Source organism: Eleutherodactylus coqui, chromosome 11, assembly GCF_035609145.1.
Source record: "Eleutherodactylus coqui strain aEleCoq1 chromosome 11, aEleCoq1.hap1, whole genome shotgun sequence".
Lineage (NCBI taxonomy): Eukaryota > Metazoa > Chordata > Amphibia > Anura > Eleutherodactylidae > Eleutherodactylus > Eleutherodactylus coqui.
Genome location: NC_089847.1, coordinates 57,870,919 through 57,890,397, shown reverse-complemented (window position 1 = coordinate 57,890,397; position 19,479 = coordinate 57,870,919). Strand labels below are relative to the sequence as shown.

Sequence of the window (19,479 nt, the reverse complement as noted above, 5' to 3'; positions counted from 1 at the left end):
TACATACCTATGGAGAAAGGCCACAGGCCACAGGCCACAATTCATGCAAGGCAAATGCATGGATTACATACCTATGGAGAAATTATCCATGTCTTTTCCAAAAAAGATCGTCCCAAGCCGATTTCATTTAGAATTGTCACGATGCAAAATGACAGAGAACTGCATGCTGCTGCCAAGTATGTGATGGGACTCGACTTCCTTTCTGTTCTATAGTGGTAGCCACCTGAAACTCCATGCTGCATAGGATCTGTTCACACTTAATTTGCCATCTCTGTGACAAATAGCAAAACTTAGAACCACTCCTCAAAATCATCCTACATTTAAAAATTCTTCTCCTGGATCATCCTTGCCATCTTTCTGGTTTTCCACAGTTTTGCTCATGGGCTCTATGGCTTAGTTGGTTAAAGCGCCTGTCTAGTAAACTCTCAGCAGTGCCTTGTTCTCTTATTCTGCTCAATAATCAGCTTTATTTCCAAAAGGGAGATGTTCACTAGCCAATGACATTAAATATGCTCATCCTACATCCCTAGAATACTCCACCCGAGTGGCAAAGAGTCAGCTCTGGTTTAGTTTTAACAAGTAGGTGGTTGCAACGTTTTGCAAAATGTAGGATGGCATAAGGCACGATAAATTAGAGGTGCCGATTCACTATTGCCTGACTGATACGCTACATAATGCCTGTAAATATGTTTAGAGACTTCAATAGCATCCTTCTTGAACGGCGATGGTAAATTTTCTTCCTCGGGGCATTGCTTGCGCTGAGCATAGAGAATTTTCCAAAAAGGAATCATACGACGAGGATGGGATTCAAACCCATGCATGCAGAGCACAATGGATTAGCAGTCCATCGCCTTAACCACTCGGCCACCCCGTCAACAAAAGTACCTTTACCGAACCCACATTTGTAAAACAGTCGTGATGATTCTTAGGCTTCATTTTCTTTCCACATGCAACAGCGCCGTACATCAGACATTGGCTCAGCAGGTCTTGTTTTACATCCAACGTGATGACCCATGCTAATGGCATACATACTAAACATTCAGTCCTCTCTGCTTCTCATTTATGTTGGCATTTCCCTAGCATTCCCTAAATCTGTCAATTCTGCCTTCTATCTAACTTTTAAAGTAAAACAGGCCACAATTCATGCAAGGCAAATGCATGGATTACATACCTATGGACAAATTATCCATGTCTTTTCCAAAAAGGATCGTCCCAAGCCGATTTCATTTAGAATTGTCACAATGCAAAATGACAGAGAACTGCATGCTGCTGCCAAGTATGTGATGGGACTCGACTTCCTTGCTGTTCTATAGTGGTAGCCACCTGAAACTACATGCTGCATAGGATCTGTTCACACTTAATTTGCCATCTCTGTGACAAATAGCAAAACTTAGAACCACTCCTCAAAATCATCCTACATTTAAAAATTCTACTCCTGGATCATCCTTGCCATCTTTCTGGTTTTCCACAGTTTTGCTCATGGGCGCTGTGGCTTAGTTGGTTAAAGTCTAGTTCAACTCTCAGCAGTGCCTTGTTCTCTTATTCTGCTCAATAATCAGCTTTATTTCCAAAAGGGAGATGTTCACTAGCCAATGACATTAAAGATGCTCATCCTACATCCCTAGAATACTCCACCCGAGTGGCAAAGAGTCAGCTCTGGTTTAGTTTTAACAAGTAGATGGTTGCAACGTTTTGCAAAATGTAGGATGGCATAAGGCACGATAAATTAGAGGTGCCGATTCACTATTGCCTGACTGATACGCTACATAATGCCTGTAAATATGTTTAGAGACTTCAATAGCATCCTTCTTGAACGGCGATGGTAAATTTTCTTCCTCGGGGCATTGCTTGCGCTGAGCATAGAGAATTTTCCAAAAAGGAATCATACGACGAGGATGGGATTCGAACCCATGCGTGCAGAGCACAATTGATTAGCAGTCCATCGCCTTAACCACTCGGCCACCCCGTCAACAAAAGTACCTTTACCGAACCCACATTTGGAAAACAGTCGTGATGATTCTAAGGCTTCATTTTCTTTCCACATGCAACAGCGCCGTACATCAGACATTGGCTCAGCAGGTCTTGTTTTACATCCAACGTGATGACCCATGCTAATGGCATACATACTAAACATTCAGTCCTCTCTGCTTCTCATTTATGTTGGCATTTCCCTAGCATTCCCTAAATCTGTCAATTCTGCCTTCTATCTAACTTTTAAAGTAAAACAGGCCACAATTCATGCAAGGCAAATGCATGGATTACATACCTATGGACAAATTATCCATGTCTTTTCCAAAAAGGATCGTCCCAAGCCGATTTCATTTAGAATTGTCACAATGCAAAATGACAGAGAACTGCATGCTGCTGCCAAGTATGTGATGGGACTCGACTTCCTTGCTGTTCTATAGTGGTAGCCACCTGAAACTACATGCTGCATAGGATCTGTTCACACTTAATTTGCCATCTCTGTGACAAATAGCAAAACTTAGAACCACTCCTCAAAATCATCCTACATTTAAAAATTCTACTCCTGGATCATCCTTGCCATCTTTCTGGTTTTCCACAGTTTTGCTCATGGGCGCTGTGGCTTAGTTGGTTAAAGTCTAGTTCAACTCTCAGCAGTGCCTTGTTCTCTTATTCTGCTCAATAATCAGCTTTATTTCCAAAAGGGAGATGTTCACTAGCCAATGACATTAAAGATGCTCATCCTACATCCCTAGAATACTCCACCCGAGTGGCAAAGAGTCAGCTCTGGTTTAGTTTTAACAAGTAGATGGTTGCAACGTTTTGCAAAATGTAGGATGGCATAAGGCACGATAAATTAGAGGTGCCGATTCACTATTGCCTGACTGATACGCTACATAATGCCTGTAAATATGTTTAGAGACTTCAATAGCATCCTTCTTGAACGGCGATGGTAAATTTTCTTCCTCGGGGCATTGCTTGCGCTGAGCATAGAGAATTTTCCAAAAAGGAATCATACGACGAGGATGGGATTCGAACCCATGCGTGCAGAGCACAATTGATTAGCAGTCCATCGCCTTAACCACTCGGCCACCCCGTCAACAAAAGTACCTTTACCGAACCCACATTTGGAAAACAGTCGTGATGATTCTAAGGCTTCATTTTCTTTCCACATGCAACAGCGCCGTACATCAGACATTGGCTCAGCAGGTCTTGTTTTACATCCAACGTGATGACCCATGCTAATGGCATAAATACTAAACATTCAGTCCTCTCTGCTTCTCATTTATGTTGGCATTTCCCTAGCATTCCCTAAATCTGTCAATTCTGCCTTCTATCTAACTTTTAAAGTAAAACAGGCCACAATTCATGCAAGGCAAATGCATGGATTACATACCTATGGACAAATTATCCATGTCTTTTCCAAAAAGGATCGTCCCAAGCCGATTTCATTTAGAATTGTCACGATGCAAAATGACAGAGAACTGCATGCTGCTGCCAAGTATGTGATGGGACTCGACTTCCTTGCTGTTCTATAGTGGTAGCCACCTGAAACTACATGCTGCATAGGATCTGTTCACACTTAATTTGCCATCTCTGTGACAAATAGCAAAACTTAGAACCACTCCTCAAAATCATCCTACATTTAAAAATTCTTCTCCTGGATCATCCTTGCCATCTTTCTGGTTTTCCACAGTTTTGCTCATGGGCGCTGTGGCTTAGTTGGTTAAAGCGCCTGTCTAGTAAACTCTCAGCAGTGCCTTGTTCTCTTACTCTGCTCAATAATCAGCTTTATTTACAAAAGGGAGATGTTCACTAGCCAATGACATTAAAGATGCTCGTCCCACATCCCTAGAATACTCCACCCGAGTGGCAAAGAGTCAGCTCTGGTTTAGTTTTAACAAGTAGATGGTTGCAACGTTTTGCAAAATGTAGGATGGCATAAGGCACGATAAATTAGAGGTGCCGATTCACTATTGCCTGACTGATACGCTACATAATGCCTGTAAATATGTTTAGAGACTTCAATAGCATCCTTCTTGAACGGTGATGGTAAATTTTCTTCCTCGGGGCACTGCTTGCGCTGAGCATAGAGAATTTTCCAAAAAGGAATCATACGACGAGGATGGGATTCGAACCCATGCGTGCAGAGCACAATGGATTAGCAGTCCATCGCCTTAACCACTCGGCCACCCTGTCAACAAAAGTACCTTTACTGAACCCACATTTGGAAAACAGTCGTGATGATTCTTAGGCTTCATTTTCTTTCCACATGCAACAGCGCCGTACATCAGACATTGGCTCAGCAGGTCTTGTTTTACATCCAACGTGATGACCCATGCTAATGGCATACATACTAAACATTCAGTCCTCTCTGCTTCTCATTTATGTTGGCATTTCCCTAGCATTCCCTAAATCTGTCAATTCTGCCTTCTATCTAACTTTTAAAGTAAAACAGGCCACAATTCATGCAAGGCAAATGCATGGATTACATACCTATGGACAAATTATCCATGTCTTTTCCAAAAAGGATCGTCCCAAGCCGATTTCATTTAGAATTGTCACGATGCAAAATGACAGAGAACTGCATGCTGCTGCCAAGTATGTGATGGGACTCGACTTCCTTGCTGTTCTATAGTGGTAGCCACCTGAAACTACATGCTGCATAGGATCTGTTCACACTTAATTTGCCATCTCTGTGACAAATAGCAAAACTTAGAACCACTCCTCAAAATCATCCTACATTTAAAAATTCTTCTCCTGGATCATCCTTGCCATCTTTCTGGTTTTCCACAGTTTTGCTCATGGGCGCTGTGGCTTAGTTGGTTAAAGCGCCTGTCTAGTAAACAGGAGATCCTGAGTTCAACTCTCAGCAGTGCCTTGTTCTCTTATTCTGCTCAATAATCAGCTTTTTTTTTTACAAAAGGGAGATGTTCACTAGCCAATGACATTAAAGATGCTCGTCCCACATCCCTAGAATACTCCACCCGAGTGGCAAAGAGTCAGCTCTGGTTTAGTTTTAACAAGTAGATGGTTGCAACGTTTTGCAAAATGTAGGATGGCATAAGGCACGATAAATTAGAGGTGCCGATTCACTATTGCCTGACTGATACGCTACATAATGCCTGTAAATATGTTTAGAGACTTCAATAGCATCCTTCTTGAACGGCGATGGCAAATTTTCTTCTTCGGGGCATTGCTTGCGCTGAGCATAGAGAATTTTCCAAAAAGGAATCATACGACGAGGATGGGATTCGAACCCAAGCGTGCAGAGCACAATGGATTAGCAGTCCATCGCCTTAACCACTCGGCCACCCCATCAACAAAAGTACCTTTACCGAACCCACATTTGGAAAACAGTCGTGATGATTCTTAGGCTTCATTTTCTTTCCACATGCAACAGCGCCGTACATCAGACATTGGCTCAGCAGGTCTTGTTTTACATCCAACGTGATGACCCATGCTAATGGCATACATACTAAACATTCAGTCCTCTCTGCTTCTCATTTATGTTGGCATTTCCCTAGCATTCCCTACATCTGTCAATTCTGCCTTCTATCTAACTTTTAAAGTAAAACAGGCCACAATTCATGCAAGGCAAATGCATGGATTACATATCTATGGAGAAATTATCCATGTCTTTTCCAAAAAGGATCGTCCCAAGCCGATTTCATTTAGAATTGTCACGATGCAAAATGACAGAGAACTGCATGCTGCTGCCAAGTATGTGATGGGACTCGACTTCCTTGCTGTTCTATAGTGGTAGCCACCTGAAACTACATGCTGTATAGGATCTGTTCACACTTAATTTGCCATCTCTGTGACAAATAGCAAAACTTAGAACCACTCCTCAAAATCATCCTACATTTAAAAATTCTTCTCCTGGATCATCCTTGCCATCTTTCTGGTTTTCCACAGTTTTGCTCATGGGCGCTGTGGCTTAGTTGGTTAAAGCGCCTGTCTAGTAAACTCTCAGCAGTGCCTTGTTCTCTTATTCTGCTCAATAATCAGCTTTATTTCCAAAAGGGAGATGTTCACTAGCCAATGACATTAAAGATGCTCGTCCCACATCCCTAGAATACTCCACCCGAGTGGCAAAGAGTCAGCTCTGGTTTAGTTTTAACAAGTAGATGGTTGCAACGTTTTGCAAAATGTAGGATGGCATAAGGCACGATAAATTAGTGGTGCCGATTCACTATTGCCTGACTGATACGCTACATAATGCCTGTAAATATGTTTAGAGACTTCAATAGCATCCTTCTTGAACGGTGATGGTAAATTTTCTTCCTCGGGGCATTGCTTGCGCTGAGCATAGAGAATTTTCCAAAAAGGAATCATACGACGAGGATGGGATTCGAACCCATGCGTGCAGAGCACAATGGATTAGCAGTCCATCGCCTTAACCACTCGGCCACCCTGTCAACAAAAGTACCTTTACTGAACCCACATTTGGAAAACAGTCGTGATGATTCTTAGGCTTCATTTTCTTTCCACATGCAACAGCGCCGTACATCAGACATTGGCTCAGCAGGTCTTGTTTTACATCCAACGTGATGACCCATGCTAATAGCATAAATACTAAACATTCAGTCCTCTCTGCAAGGCAAATGCATGGATTACATACCTATGGAGAAAGGCCACAGGCCACAGGCCACAATTCATGCAAGGCAAATGCATGGATTACATACCTATGGAGAAATTATCCATGTCTTTTCCAAAAAAGATCGTCCCAAGCCGATTTCATTTAGAATTGTCACGATGCAAAATGACAGAGAACTGCATGCTGCTGCCAAGTATGTGATGGGACTCGACTTCCTTTCTGTTCTATAGTGGTAGCCACCTGAAACTCCATGCTGCATAGGATCTGTTCACACTTAATTTGCCATCTCTGTGACAAATAGCAAAACTTAGAACCACTCCTCAAAATCATCCTACATTTAAAAATTCTTCTCCTGGATCATCCTTGCCATCTTTCTGGTTTTCCACAGTTTTGCTCATGGGCTCTGTGGCTTAGTTGGTTAAAGCGCCTGTCTAGTAAACTCTCAGCAGTGCCTTGTTCTCTTATTCTGCTCAATAATCAGCTTTATTTCCAAAAGGGAGATGTTCACTAGCCAATGACATTAAATATGCTCATCCTACATCCCTAGAATACTCCACCCGAGTGGCAAAGAGTCAGCTCTGGTTTAGTTTTAACAAGTAGGTGGTTGCAACGTTTTGCAAAATGTAGGATGGCATAAGGCACGATAAATTAGAGGTGCCGATTCACTATTGCCTGACTGATACGCTACATAATGCCTGTAAATATGTTTAGAGACTTCAATAGCATCCTTCTTGAACGGCGATGGTAAACTTTCTTCCTCGGGGCATTGCTTGCGCTGAGCATAGAGAATTTTCCAAAAAGGAATCATACGACGAGGATGGGATTCGAACCCAAGCGTGCAGAGCACAATGGATTAGCAGTCCATTGCCTTAACCACTCGGCCACCCCATCAACAAAAGTACCTTTACCGAACCCACATTTGGAAAACAGTCGTGATGATTCTTAGGCTTCATTTTCTTTCCACATGCAACAGCGCCGTACATCAGACATTGGTTCAGCAGGTCTTGTTTTACATCCAACGTGATGACCCATGCTAATGGCATACATACTAAACATTCAGTCCTCTCTGCTTCTCATTTATGTTGGCATTTCCCTAGCATTCCCTACATCTGTCAATTCTGCCTTCTATCTAACTTTTAAAGTAAAACAGGCCACAATTCATGCAAGGCAAATGCATGGATTACATACCTATGGAGAAATTATCCATGTCTTTTCCAAAAAGGATCGTCCCAAGCCGATTTCATTTAGAATTGTCACGATGCAAAATGACAGAGAACTGCATGCTGCTGCCAAGTATGTGATGGGACTCGACTTCCTTGCTGTTCTATAGTGGTAGCCACCTGAAACTACATGCTGCATAGGATCTGTTCACACTTAATTTGCCATCTCTGTGACAAATAGCAAAACTTAGAACCACTCCTCAAAATCATCCTACATTTAAAAATTCTTCTCCTGGATCATCCTTGCCATCTTTCTGGTTTTCCACAGTTTTGCTCATGGGCGCTGTGGCTTAGTTGGTTAAAGTCTAGTTCAACTCTCAGCAGTGCCTTGTTCTCTTATTCTGCTCAATAATCAGCTTTATTTCCAAAAGGGAGATGTTCACTAGCCAATGACATTAAAGATGCTCATCCTACATCCCTAGAATACTCCACCCGAGTGGCAAAGAGTCAGCTCTGGTTTAGTTTTAACAAGTAGATGGTTGCAACGTTTTGCAAAATGTAGGATGGCATAAGGCACGATAAATTAGAGGTGCCGATTCACTATTGCCTGACTGATACGCTACATAATGCCTGTAAATATGTTTAGAGACTTCAATAGCATCCTTCTTGAACGGCGATGGTAAATTTTCTTCCTCGGGGCATTGCTTGCGCTGAGCATAGAGAATTTTCCAAAAAGGAATCATACGACGAGGATGGGATTCGAACCCATGCGTGCAGAGCACAATGGATTAGCAGTCCATCGCCTTAACCACTCGGCCACCCCGTCAACAAAAGTACCTTTACCGAACCCACATTTGGAAAACAGTTGTGATGATTCTTAGGCTTCATTTTCTTTCCACATGCAACAGCGCCGTACATCAGACATTGGCTCAGCAGGTCTTGTTTTACATCCAACGTGATGACCCATGCTAATGGCATACATACTAAACATTCAGTCCTCTCTGCTTCTCATTTATGTTGGCATTTCCCTAGCATTCCCTAAATCTGTCAATTCTGCCTTCTATCTAACTTTTAAAGTAAAACAGGCCACAATTCATGCAAGGCAAATGCATGGATTACATACCTATGGACAAATTATCCATGTCTTTTCCAAAAAGGATCGTCCCAAGCCGATTTCATTTAGAATTGTCACGATGCAAAATGACAGAGAACTGCATGCTGCTGCCAAGTATGTGATGGGACTCGACTTCCTTGCTGTTCTATAGTGGTAGCCACCTGAAACTACATGCTGCATAGGATCTGTTCACACTTAATTTGCCATCTCTGTGACAAATAGCAAAACTTAGAACCACTCCTCAAAATCATCCTACATTTAAAAATTCTTCTCCTGGATCATCCTTGCCATCTTTCTGGTTTTCCACAGTTTTGCTCATGGGCGCTGTGGCTTAGTTGGTTAAAGCGCCTGTCTAGTAAACTCTCAGCAGTGCCTTGTTCTCTTATTCTGCTCAATAATCAGCTTTATTTCCAAAAGGGAGATGTTCACTAGCCAATGACATTAAAGATGCTCATCCTACATCCCTAGAATACTTCACCCGAGTGGCAAAGAGTCAGCTCTGGTTTAGTTTTAACAAGTAGATGGTTGCAACGTTTTGCAAAATGTAGGATGGCATAAGGCACGATAAATTAGAGGTGCCGATTCACTATTGCCTGACTGATACGCTACATAATGCCTGTAAATATGTTTAGAGACTTCAATAGCATCCTTCTTGAACGGCGATGGTAAACTTTCTTCCTCGGGGCATTGCTTGCGCTGAGCATAGAGAATTTTCCAAAAAGGAATCATACGACGAGGATGGGATTCGAACCCAAGCGTGCAGAGCACAATGGATTAGCAGTCCATCGCCTTAACCACTCGGCCACCCCATCAACAAAAGTACCTTTACCGAACCCACATTTGGAAAACAGTCGTGATGATTCTTAGGCTTCATTTTCTTTCCACATGCAACAGCGCCGTACATCAGACATTGGCTCAGCAGGTCTTGTTTTACATCCAACGTGATGACCCATGCTAATGGCATACATACTAAACATTCAGTCCTCTCTGCTTCTCATTTATGTTGGCATTTCCCTAGCATTCCCTACATCTGTCAATTCTGCCTTCTATCTAACTTTTAAAGTAAAACAGGCCACAATTCATGCAAGGCAAATGCATGGATTACATACCTATGGAGAAATTATCCATGTCTTTTCCAAAAAGGATCGTCCCAAGCCGATTTCATTTAGAATTGTCACGATGCAAAATGACAGAGAACTGCATGCTGCTGCCAAGTATGTGATGGGACTCGACTTCCTTGCTGTTCTATAGTGGTAGCCACCTGAAACTACATGCTGCATAGGATCTGTTCACACTTAATTTGCCATCTCTGTGACAAATAGCAAAACTTAGAACCACTCCTCAAAATCATCCTACATTTAAAAATTCTTCTCCTGGATCATCCTTGCCATCTTTCTGGTTTTCCACAGTTTTGCTCATGGGCGCTGTGGCTTAGTTGGTTAAAGTCTAGTTCAACTCTCAGCAGTGCCTTGTTCTCTTATTCTGCTCAATAATCAGCTTTATTTCCAAAAGGGAGATGTTCACTAGCCAATGACATTAAAGATGCTCATCCTACATCCCTAGAATACTCCACCCGAGTGGCAAAGAGTCAGCTCTGGTTTAGTTTTAACAAGTAGATGGTTGCAACGTTTTGCAAAATGTAGGATGGCATAAGGCACGATAAATTAGAGGTGCCGATTCACTATTGCCTGACTGATACGCTACATAATGCCTGTAAATATGTTTAGAGACTTCAATAGCATCCTTCTTGAACGGCGATGGTAAATTTTCTTCCTCGGGGCATTGCTTGCGCTGAGCATAGAGAATTTTCCAAAAAGGAATCATACGACGAGGATGGGATTCGAACCCATGCGTGCAGAGCACAATGGATTAGCAGTCCATCGCCTTAACCACTCGGCCACCCCGTCAACAAAAGTACCTTTACCGAACCCACATTTGGAAAACAGTTGTGATGATTCTTAGGCTTCATTTTCTTTCCACATGCAACAGCGCCGTACATCAGACATTGGCTCAGCAGGTCTTGTTTTACATCCAACGTGATGACCCATGCTAATGGCATACATACTAAACATTCAGTCCTCTCTGCTTCTCATTTATGTTGGCATTTCCCTAGCATTCCCTAAATCTGTCAATTCTGCCTTCTATCTAACTTTTAAAGTAAAACAGGCCACAATTCATGCAAGGCAAATGCATGGATTACATACCTATGGACAAATTATCCATGTCTTTTCCAAAAAGGATCGTCCCAAGCCGATTTCATTTAGAATTGTCACGATGCAAAATGACAGAGAACTGCATGCTGCTGCCAAGTATGTGATGGGACTCGACTTCCTTGCTGTTCTATAGTGGTAGCCACCTGAAGCTACATGCTGCATAGGATCTGTTCACACTTAATTTGCCATCTCTGTGACATATAGCAAAACTTAGAACCACTCCTCAAAATCATCCTACATTTAAAAATTCTTCTCCTGGATCATCCTTGCCATCTTTCTGGTTTTCCACAGTTTTGCTCATGGGCACTGTGGCTTAGTTGGTTAAAGCGCCTGTCTAGTAAACAGGAGATCCTGAGTTCAACTCTCAGCAGTGCCTTGTTCTCTTATTCTGCTCAATAATCAGCTTTTTTTTCCAAAAGGGAGATGTTCACTAGCCAATGACATTAAAGATGCTCGTCCCACATCCCTAGAATACTCCACCCGAGTGGCAAAGAGTCAGCTCTGGTTTAGTTTTAACAAGTAGATGGTTGCAACGTTTTGCAAAATGTAGGATGGCATAAGGCACGATAAATTAGAGGTGCCGATTCACTATTGCCTGACTGATACGCTACATAATGCCTGTAAATATGTTTAGAGACTTCAATAGCATCCTTCTTGAACGGTGATGGTAAATTTTCTTCCTCGGGGCACTGCTTGCGCTGAGCATAGAGAATTTTCCAAAAAGGAATCATACGACGAGGATGGGATTCGAACCCATGCGTGCAGAGCACAATGGATTAGCAGTCCATCGCCTTAACCACTCGGCCACCCTGTCAACAAAAGTACCTTTACTGAACCCACATTTGGAAAACAGTCGTGATGATTCTTAGGCTTCATTTTCTTTCCACATGCAACAGCGCCGTACATCAGACATTGGCTCAGCAGGTCTTGTTTTACATCCAACGTGATGACCCATGCTAATGGCATACATACTAAACATTCAGTCCTCTCTGCTTCTCATTTATGTTGGCATTTCCCTAGCATTCCCTAAATCTGTCAATTCTGCCTTCTATCTAACTTTTAAAGTAAAACAGGCCACAATTCATGCAAGGCAAATGCATGGATTACATACCTATGGACAAATTATCCATGTCTTTTCCAAAAAGGATCGTCCCAAGCCGATTTCATTTAGAATTGTCACGATGCAAAATGACAGAGAACTGCATGCTGCTGCCAAGTATGTGATGGGACTCGACTTCCTTGCTGTTCTATAGTGGTAGCCACCTGAAACTACATGCTGCATAGGATCTGTTCACACTTAATTTGCCATCTCTGTGACAAATAGCAAAACTTAGAACCACTCCTCAAAATCATCCTACATTTAAAAATTCTTCTCCTGGATCATCCTTGCCATCTTTCTGGTTTTCCACAGTTTTGCTCATGGGCGCTGTGGCTTAGTTGGTTAAAGCGCCTGTCTAGTAAACTCTCAGCAGTGCCTTGTTCTCTTATTCTGCTCAATAATCAGCTTTATTTCCAAAAGGGAGATGTTCACTAGCCAATGACATTAAAGATGCTCATCCTACATCCCTAGAATACTTCACCCGAGTGGCAAAGAGTCAGCTCTGGTTTAGTTTTAACAAGTAGATGGTTGCAACGTTTTGCAAAATGTAGGATGGCATAAGGCACGATAAATTAGAGGTGCCGATTCACTATTGCCTGACTGATACGCTACATAATGCCTGTAAATATGTTTAGAGACTTCAATAGCATCCTTCTTGAACGGCGATGGTAAACTTTCTTCCTCGGGGCATTGCTTGCGCTGAGCATAGAGAATTTTCCAAAAAGGAATCATACGACGAGGATGGGATTCGAACCCAAGCGTGCAGAGCACAATGGATTAGCAGTCCATCGCCTTAACCACTCGGCCACCCCATCAACAAAAGTACCTTTACCGAACCCACATTTGGAAAACAGTCGTGATGATTCTTAGGCTTCATTTTCTTTCCACATGCAACAGCGCCGTACATCAGACATTGGCTCAGCAGGTCTTGTTTTACATCCAACGTGATGACCCATGCTAATGGCATACATACTAAACATTCAGTCCTCTCTGCTTCTCATTTATGTTGGCATTTCCCTAGCATTCCCTACATCTGTCAATTCTGCCTTCTATCTAACTTTTAAAGTAAAACAGGCCACAATTCATGCAAGGCAAATGCATGGATTACATACCTATGGAGAAATTATCCATGTCTTTTCCAAAAAGGATCGTCCCAAGCCGATTTCATTTAGAATTGTCACGATGCAAAATGACAGAGAACTGCATGCTGCTGCCAAGTATGTGATGGGGCTCGACTTCCTTGCTGTTCTATAGTGGTAGCCACCTGAAACTACATGCTGTATAGGATCTGTTCACACTTAATTTGCCATCTCTGTGACAAATAGCAAAACTTAGAACCACTCCTCAAAATCATCCTACATTTAAAAATTCTTCTCCTGGATCATCCTTGCCATCTTTCTGGTTTTCCACAGTTTTGCTCATGGGCGCTGTGGCTTAGTTGGTTAAAGCGCCTGTCTAGTAAACTCTCAGCAGTGCCTTGTTTTCTTATTCTGCTCAATAATCAGCTTTATTTCCAAAAGGGAGATGTTCACTAGCCAATGACATTAAAGATGCTCGTCCCACATCCCTAGAATACTCCACCCGAGTGGCAAAGAGTCAGCTCTGGTTTAGTTTTAACAAGTAGATGGTTGCAACGTTTTGCAAAATGTAGGATGGCATAAGGCACGATAAATTAGAGGTGCCGATTCACTATTGCCTGACTGATACGCTACATAATGCCTGTAAATATGTTTAGAGACTTCAATAGCATCTTTCTTGAACGGTGATGGTAAATTTTCTTCCTCGGGGCATTGCTTGCGCTGAGCATAGAGAATTTTCCAAAAAGGAATCATACGACGAGGATGGGATTCAAACCCATGCATGCAGAGCACAATGGATTAGCAGTCCATCGCCTTAACCACTCGGCCACCCCGTCAACAAAAGTACCTTTACTGAACCCACATTTGTAAAACAGTCGTGATGATTCTTAGGCTTCATTTTCTTTCCACATGCAACAGCGCCGTACATCAGACATTGGCTCAGCAGGTCTTGTTTTACATCCAACGTGATGACCCATGCTAATGGCATACATACTAAACATTCAGTCCTCTCTGCTTCTCATTTATGTTGGCATTTCCCTAGCATTCCCTAAATCTGTCAATTCTGCCTTCTATCTAACTTTTAAAGTAAAACAGGCCACAATTCATGCAAGGCAAATGCATGGATTACATACCTATGGACAAATTATCCATGTCTTTTCCAAAAAGGATCGTCCCAAGCCGATTTCATTTAGAATTGTCACAATGCAAAATGACAGAGAACTGCATGCTGCTGCCAAGTATGTGATGGGACTCGACTTCCTTGCTGTTCTATAGTGGTAGCCACCTGAAACTACATGCTGCATAGGATCTGTTCACACTTAATTTGCCATCTCTGTGACAAATAGCAAAACTTAGAACCACTCCTCAAAATCATCCTACATTTAAAAATTCTTCTCCTGGATCATCCTTGCCATCTTTCTGGTTTTCCACAGTTTTGCTCATGGGCGCTGTGGCTTAGTTGGTTAAAGTCTAGTTCAACTCTCAGCAGTGCCTTGTTCTCTTATTCTGCTCAATAATCAGCTTTATTTCCAAAAGGGAGATGTTCACTAGCCAATGACATTAAAGATGCTCATCCTACATCCCTAGAATACTCCACCCGAGTGGCAAAGAGTCAGCTCTGGTTTAGTTTTAACAAGTAGATGGTTGCAACGTTTTGCAAAATGTAGGATGGCATAAGGCACGATAAATTAGAGGTGCCGATTCACTATTGCCTGACTGATACGCTACATAATGCCTGTAAATATGTTTAGAGACTTCAATAGCATCCTTCTTGAACGGCGATGGTAAATTTTCTTCCTCGGGGCATTGCTTGCGCTGAGCATAGAGAATTTTCCAAAAAGGAATCATACGACGAGGATGGGATTCGAACCCATGCGTGCAGAGCACAATTGATTAGCAGTCCATCGCCTTAACCACTCGGCCACCCCGTCAACAAAAGTACCTTTACCGAACCCACATTTGGAAAACAGTCGTGATGATTCTTAGGCTTCATTTTCTTTCCACATGCAACAGCGCCGTACATCAGACATTGGCTCAGCAGGTCTTGTTTTACATCCAACGTGATGACCCATGCTAATGGCATAAATACTAAACATTCAGTCCTCTCTGCTTCTCATTTATGTTGGCATTTCCCTAGCATTCCCTAAATCTGCCAATTCTGCCTTCTATCTAACTTTTAAAGTAAAACAGGCCACAATTCATGCAAGGCAAATGCATGGATTACATACCTATGGACAAATTATCCATGTCTTTTCCAAAAAGGATCGTCCCAAGCCGATTTCATTTAGAATTGTCACGATGCAAAATGACAGAGAACTGCATGCTGCTGCCAAGTATGTGATGGGACTCGACTTCCTTGCTGTTCTATAGTGGTAGCCACCTGAAACTACATGCTGCATAGGATCTGTTCACACTTAATTTGCCATCTCTGTGACAAATAGCAAAACTTAGAACCACTCCTCAAAATCATCCTACATTTAAAAATTCTTCTCCTGGATCATCCTTGCCATCTTTCTGGTTTTCCACAGTTTTGCTCATGGGCGCTGTGGCTTAGTTGGTTAAAGCGCCTGTCTAGTAAACAGGAGATCCTGAGTTCAACTCTCAGCAGTGCCTTGTTCTCTTATTCTGCTCAATAATCAGCTTTTTTTTCCAAAAGGGAGATGTTCACTAGCCAATGACATTAAAGATGCTCGTCCCACATCCCTAGAATACTCCACCCGAGTGGCAAAGAGTCAGCTCTGGTTTAGTTTTAACAAGTAGATGGTTGCAACGTTTTGCAAAATGTAGGATGGCATAAGGCACGATAAATTAGAGGTGCCGATTCACTATTGCCTGACTGATACGCTACATAATGCCTGTAAATATGTTTAGAGACTTCAATAGCATCCTTCTTGAACGGCGATGGTAAATTTTCTTCCTCGGGGCATTGCTTGCGCTGAGCATAGAGAATTTTCCAAAAAGGAATCATACGACGAGGATGGGATTCAAACCCATGCATGCAGAGCACAATGGATTAGCAGTCCATCGCCTTAACCACTCGGCCACCCCGTCAACAAAAGTACCTTTACTGAACCCACATTTGTAAAACAGTCGTGATGATTCTTAGGCTTCATTTTCTTTCCACATGCAACAGCGCCGTACATCAGACATTGGCTCAGCAGGTCTTGTTTTACATCCAACGTGATGACCCATGCTAATGGCATACATACTAAACATTCAGTCCTCTCTGCTTCTCATTTATGTTGGCATTTCCCTAGCATTCCCTAAATCTGTCAATTCTGCCTTCTATCTAACTTTTAAAGTAAAACAGGCCACAATTCATGCAAGGCAAATGCATGGATTACATACCTATGGACAAATTATCCATGTCTTTTCCAAAAAGGATCGTCCCAAGCCGATTTCATTTAGAATTGTCACAATGCAAAATGACAGAGAACTGCATGCTGCTGCCAAGTATGTGATGGGACTCGACTTCCTTGCTGTTCTATAGTGGTAGCCACCTGAAACTACATGCTGCATAGGATCTGTTCACACTTAATTTGCCATCTCTGTGACAAATAGCAAAACTTAGAACCACTCCTCAAAATCATCCTACATTTAAAAATTCTACTCCTGGATCATCCTTGCCATCTTTCTGGTTTTCCACAGTTTTGCTCATGGGCGCTGTGGCTTAGTTGGTTAAAGTCTAGTTCAACTCTCAGCAGTGCCTTGTTCTCTTATTCTGCTCAATAATCAGCTTTATTTCCAAAAGGGAGATGTTCACTAGCCAATGACATTAAAGATGCTCATCCTACATCCCTAGAATACTCCACCCGAGTGGCAAAGAGTCAGCTCTGGTTTAGTTTTAACAAGTAGATGGTTGCAACGTTTTGCAAAATGTAGGATGGCATAAGGCACGATAAATTAGAGGTGCCGATTCACTATTGCCTGACTGATACGCTACATAATGCCTGTAAATATGTTTAGAGACTTCAATAGCATCCTTCTTGAACGGTGATGGTAAATTTTCTTCCTCGGGGCACTGCTTGCGCTGAGCATAGAGAATTTTCCAAAAAGGAATCATACGACGAGGATGGGATTCGAACCCATGCGTGCAGAGCACAATGGATTAGCAGTCCATCGCCTTAACCACTCGGCCACCCTGTCAACAAAAGTACCTTTACTGAACCCACATTTGGAAAACAGTCGTGATGATTCTTAGGCTTCATTTTCTTTCCACATGCAACAGCGCCGTACATCAGACATTGGCTCAGCAGGTCTTGTTTTACATCCAACGTGATGACCCATGCTAATGGCATACATACTAAACATTCAGTCCTCTCTGCTTCTCATTTATGTTGGCATTTCCCTAGCATTCCCTAAATCTGTCAATTCTGCCTTCTATCTAACTTTTAAAGTAAAACAGGCCACAATTCATGCAAGGCAAATGCATGGATTACATACCTATGGACAAATTATCCATGTCTTTTCCAAAAAGGATCGTCCCAAGCCGATTTCATTTAGAATTGTCACGATGCAAAATGACAGAGAACTGCATGCTGCTGCCAAGTATGTGATGGGACTCGACTTCCTTGCTGTTCTATAGTGGTAGCCACCTGAAACTACATGCTGCATAGGATCTGTTCACACTTAATTTGCCATCTCTGTGACAAATAGCAAAACTTAGAACCACTCCTCAAAATCATCCTACATTTAAAAATTCTTCTCCTGGATCATCCTTGCCATCTTTCTGGTTTTCCACAGTTTTGCTCATGGGCGCTGTGGCTTAGTTGGTTAAAGCGCCTGTCTAGTAAACAGGAGATCCTGAGTTCAACTCTCAGCAGTGCCTTGTTCTCTTATTCTGCTCAATAATCAGCTTTTTTTTTACAAAAGGGAGATGTTCACTAGCCAATGACATTAAAGATGCTCGTCCCACATCCCTAGAATACTCCACCCGAGTGGCAAAGAGTCAGCTCTGGTTTAGTTTTAACAAGTAGATGGTTGCAACGTTTTGCAAAATGTAGGATGGCATAAGGCACGATAAATTAGAGGTGCCGATTCACTATTGCCTGACTGATACGCTACATAATGCCTGTAAATATGTTTAGAGACTTCAATAGCATCCTTCTTGAACGGCGATGGTAAATTTTCTTCTTCGGGGCATTGCTTGCGCTGAGCATAGAGAATTTTCCAAAAAGGAATCATACGACGAGGATGGGATTCGAACCCAAGCGTGCAGAGCACAATGGATTAGCAGTCCATCGCCTTAACCACTCGGCCACCCCATCAACAAAAGTACCTTTACCGAACCCACATTTGGAAAACAGTCGTGATGATTCTTAGGCTTCATTTTCTTTCCACATGCAACAGCGCCGTACATCAGACATTGGCTCAGCAGGTCTTGTTTTACATCCAACGTGATGACCCATGCTAATGGCATACATACTAAACATTCAGTCCTCTCTGCTTCTCATTTATGTTGGCATTTCCCTAGCATTCCCTACATCTGTCAATTCTGCCTTCTATCTAACTTTTAAAGTAAAACAGGCCACAATTCATGCAAGGCAAATGCATGGATTACATATCTATGGAGAAATTATACATGTCTTTTCCAAAAAGGATCGTCCCAAGCCGATTTCATTTAGAATTGTCACGATGCAAAATGACAGAGAACTGCATGCTGCTGCCAAGTATGTGATGGGACTCGACTTCCTTGCTGTTCTATAGTGGTAGCCACCTGAAACTACATGCTGTATAGGATCTGTTCACACTTAATTTGCCATCTCTGTGACAAATAGCAAAACTTAGAACCACTCCTCAAAATCATCCTACATTTAAAAATTCTTCTCCTGGATCATCCTTGCCATCTTTCTGGTTTTCCACAGTTTTGCTCATGGGCGCTGTGGCTTAGTTGGTTAAAGCGCCTGTCTAGTAAACTCTCAGCAGTGCCTTGTTCTCTTATTCTGCTCAATAATCAGCTTTATTTCCAAAAGGGAGATGTTCACTAGCCAATGACATTAAAGATGCTCGTCCCACATCCCTAGAATACTCCACCCGAGTGGCAAAGAGTCAGCTCTGGTTTAGTTTTAACAAGTAGATGGTTGCAACGTTTTGCAAAATGTAGGATGGCATAAGGCACGATAAATTAGTGGTGCCGATTCACTATTGCCTGACTGATACGCTACATAATGCCTGTAAATATGTTTAGAGACTTCAATAGCATCCTTCTTGAACGGTGATGGTAAATTTTCTTCCTCGGGGCATTGCTTG

General features: G+C 42.3%; 3 non-coding genes across 3 annotated transcripts; 1 reads left to right on the top strand and 2 right to left on the bottom strand.

The window, feature by feature from the left end:
• Window positions 1–8,469: 8,469 nt before the first annotated feature.
• On the bottom strand, window positions 8,470–8,551 carry TRNAS-GCU (transfer RNA serine (anticodon GCU)). Its single transcript has one exon. It is a non-coding gene; the product is annotated as a tRNA-Ser (tRNA).
• A 2,113-nt stretch (window positions 8,552–10,664) lies between these two features.
• On the bottom strand, window positions 10,665–10,746 carry TRNAS-GCU (transfer RNA serine (anticodon GCU)). The gene has a single exon. It is a non-coding gene; the product is annotated as a tRNA-Ser (tRNA).
• Window positions 10,747–11,354: 608 nt separating this feature from the next.
• On the top strand, window positions 11,355–11,428 carry TRNAT-AGU (transfer RNA threonine (anticodon AGU)). Its single transcript has one exon. It is a non-coding gene; the product is annotated as a tRNA-Thr (tRNA).
• The last annotated feature ends 8,051 nt before the right edge of the window (window positions 11,429–19,479 follow it).